The following is a 3,930-nucleotide window of genomic DNA, read 5'->3' on the forward strand; positions in this document are numbered from 1 at the left end:
TGTTAATTTGGTTTTTTTTTTTTTTTTTCTTTTTTTTTTTAAGGAGCCAATGCCAGCACACAGTATAAATATGCCAGAGCCTCTTCCGTTTGCGGGCTTCGGCTGTTGACTGGATGTCTAGTCAAAAAGCCATGAGAATATAAGGGTTGAGCTTGGATAAACAGGCTCAGGCCTCCCTGCCAGCCACCACCAAAGCCGCTTTTCACGGTTGTTGGGACCCCGCCGGAGCCTCCCCGTTCCCATCTGCCTCCCTGATTCTGGCATCCGCCGGGAAAAGGGATGGGAAAAGCCGGTGGCATCACTCGGGCGGCGGAGGCAGGAGAGGCCGTTGCAGGAGAGGAGGAAAAAATGACACAGAGATGCTTCCTACAATGACGGTGATTTTTTTTTTTTCCTCCAAAAAGGTTTTTTCTGGTGGCAACGAGCATGGGTCTGGGTAAAGGATGCAAATAGGCGGATTTTGCCCCAAAATGCCCTACCGCGTTCATCTGGACCCACCATCCAACTCCCATCTCCACCTGCTGCAAACTCCCACAAAAACCCAGATCCCAGGAAATTCGCGGTTACATCACTCTCAACGTGTCCTCAGGTGCGAGAGCCCAGAAACGGTCGAGAAACGCTTTGGGATTCTTATTTTGAATTAAAATCACCGTTTTTACAAGCTCCTCTGAGCAAACACATCCCTTTCTAAATGCCTGGAAAACTCCCAGCAAACTGGGAGCGTTCCCATATCCCAGCATACAACAGTAACGTTTAATGCTATAAACATCCACGCTATTATTTCATTATTAAGCATCCCTCCACTTGCTGCTATCACTGGTTTATTCGTATTTTCCACGGTTTGCGTTACAGCCTGCTTAGGGGCTCCCTCAGGCTCCCCCCCCCGCGCGTTGTGCAAGCTTATTTGCGAAAAAGAAATATATAAGGAACTAAAAATAAAAGCAAGTCTTCCCTCGGGAATTTAAAGCGTTAGTTGTATTGATCAGTCAACAGTTGGGTCTACGGAGAACGGCCATCTGAAGCAGACCATGTTTCTGTACGGTGGGGAGAAATCAAGGCGATAACTTGATATCTCAAAGTCTTGGGGGTAATATTTTTTGGGGAATTTGGTGCAGATCGTTCATCGCCAGCAATGTCCCACTAGAAAATTCATTTTTTTCCATATTTTTTACACACCTCCTGAATTTTCCTAAGGGGTTGCGTTGACTTTTCCCGGCGCATCCCTCGGAGAGGAAGGAGCATCCTCCACAAAGGCATCATCCCAGATACTTCCCAACACATCAACCAGCGTGAGAAACCGTGAGGTTTCCCACCACCTGCCTTGACCCTCGTGAACATCAAGTCCTGCCCAAAATCGTTCAATAAAAGGCCACAGCCAGGATTTCTCTAGCTTTGGGTAAGCACACGTTGTCCACGGACTTGGGGCATCATCCTGCTCCGGGGAGGGATGCTGTAGAAAATGCAACATCCATACAGAAATCCTGGAGGATGGGACATCAGAGCAAAAACCGCCCAAAATTAAACGCTGCTAAAACCAAGGAGGTCCAGATGAAGGTGGGTATGGGAGATCCACACCACGGAAACACCCAAATTAATCAGTAACGGCCCCACGCTTGGTCCTGCCAGGCTGTGGCAGGAGGACGCACATCTCGCGTCGCTTGGAAGCGGCAGAAAATTTCTGGTGCGGCTTTTCTCCTCGACACGTGAACACTTTTAAGATGATGAAACCATGTCACCTGTACTTCTTTCCGAGCTCGAGCGGTTTTATGAGGAGTTTGGGTAGAAAAAGTTCTTTCTTCATTCAGGAAAAAAACCGAAACATTTCAGCAAAATTGCATTTAAAAAAAAAAAACAACAACAAAACCCAACAAACACAGCTCCTGGACAGCTTTTGGATCTCAGCCTTGTCCCAGTGCCAAGTTCATGAACATAGAGGGGAGGTGGGCTGGGGATCTTTTGTTTTGCTTTGTTTTGACATCGCTAAAGGTTTTCCTGTAATCAGCCAACCTCTAAAGAAAACAGCAAGTTTAGCACACGCTGAGCTGTACCTCACCCGCTGCGACTACTCCCATCTGATCAAGTCAAGAGCGATCTAAATTGTCACCGATATCTGCGATAGTAACAACTCGGCCCTGAAAACGGGAATACAACTGCGTTCCTGATTAGGATTTTAAACGCCTGTAATTGGATCTTCCCTCAACGATATTAGGATCAGACGTAAATTAAATTATCCAGCCGTAGAAGTGCTTCAAACTACGTATTTATACTTGCTTGTACATATACATTTATAGATTTATTTTTGTTTTTAAAAGCAGCTTTGACCCAAAGCATCTTCTCATGCTCTTCCTAAACTTCTCACCATCTCACCCCCTCCTCTCCCTCATTCCTCTGTGATCCCTGGGGCTGGATCTCCCACCAAACATCAACCCATGGCATCACCTACCCCGAACTGCTAACAAAAATCTCCTCATTTTCATAGAATCACAGAATGGTTGGAGTTGGAAACGACCTTTAAAGGTCATCGAGTCCAACCTCCTGCTATGAGCAAGGACATCTTCAACTCCATCAGGTTGCTCAGGTTTTGTGGTACCTTCACCTGGGCCACTGGCGGAGGCGACACTGCACGCACGACCGATAACCCAACACGAATGGGTAAAGGCAAGAGAGAAATTAATGTACGCGTCCACCAAGAAATCATAGCACCAAAAGGAGATTGGTCCTAGAAGGACCAGGACCCACACGTGACCTCCTGGGTCAGCAAGGAGACCTGGAGGGGTGGTGAGATCCCTGCCTGGCTTCCCAGGAGACAGCTTTCTGCTGGAAAATGAGCGACGCGGGCATTGCCGATGAGCAGACGAACCCACGGTCCTTCCCCCTTTATCCGTCAGCACGCGCGGAGGGCATCTGTGCTTAAAAAAAAAAAAAACAACAAATAGGCTGGACCGGTGTCAGCACAATGTGTCGTCTGGCCAGGGCCAAGGCTGAGACCAAGCTCAGCGCGTCTCGCGCCCGGTAATCTCTCTTGGCTGACCTTAAGTGGCATTTGCAAACCCAGGGCAGAGCCGTGGCCCCCCCATCTTCTCCTGCTCGTCAAGACGGAAAAGATAAAGACACAAACCCCGTTTTGCCCCTCGTGTTAACCGGCGAGGGCTTTTTTTTGCAGGATCTCAGGAAAACAACACATCCCCGAACTCTTCCTCGAGCCGCCAAGAGGCATCACCGCGAGGCGAGGAGAACACCGAGCGTGACGCGCAACCGCACAGCTCCTCAAAGCAAAGCAAAAACGGGCACCGAAAAGGGAAATTTGACTTCCTTTCTAGTCTCTTGGGTAATTTACAGGCTACTTGGGCGGGGGGGGGCAAACAAACAAACAAACAAACAAAAAAAATCCAAGAAAAACCCTTCAAAGTCAGATTTCCAGGTACGCTTTGCAAAAGCGAAGAAGAAAAAAAAAAAAAAATCCAAATTAAAGGATCTCTCCTCCTGCAGAAAAAGGTCTTTGTGCCTTTAACGGCGTTTGTGGGCAGCCTGGAGACATCACCCATGGCAAAGTTCGCCCCAAAACCTTTTATATCTCCCTCCAAACCAGGGTTAAACACCTTCGGCTTCCTCACCCCACCTCCTCCTTTTGATGGCTGGGATGATTTCTGAAAGGCTAATTTAGAGGATGGGTCATGTGTTAAGCTCCTCTTGTTTGCAGAGAAAATAAACCCTTACCCACTGCAGGGATGCCACCACCCAAGGTGGCCCTTGGGGTCCCCTCCATCGTGCCAACACAAGAGCCCCCGAAAGAGTCGGGACTGCCGGTCACGTCAACACGTACTTAGCGAGCCCTTAATCAGTGGATTATTGACACGATAGACCATAACATCTCTTTAGCAGCCATTACAGCCCATCGTGTCAGTAGGTACTTATGGAGTCCTTAATCCG

The sequence above is a fragment of the Cariama cristata genome, unplaced genomic scaffold (assembly GCF_000690535.1).
Source record: "Cariama cristata isolate BGI_N322 unplaced genomic scaffold, ASM69053v1 scaffold17604, whole genome shotgun sequence".
NCBI lineage: Eukaryota > Metazoa > Chordata > Aves > Cariamiformes > Cariamidae > Cariama > Cariama cristata.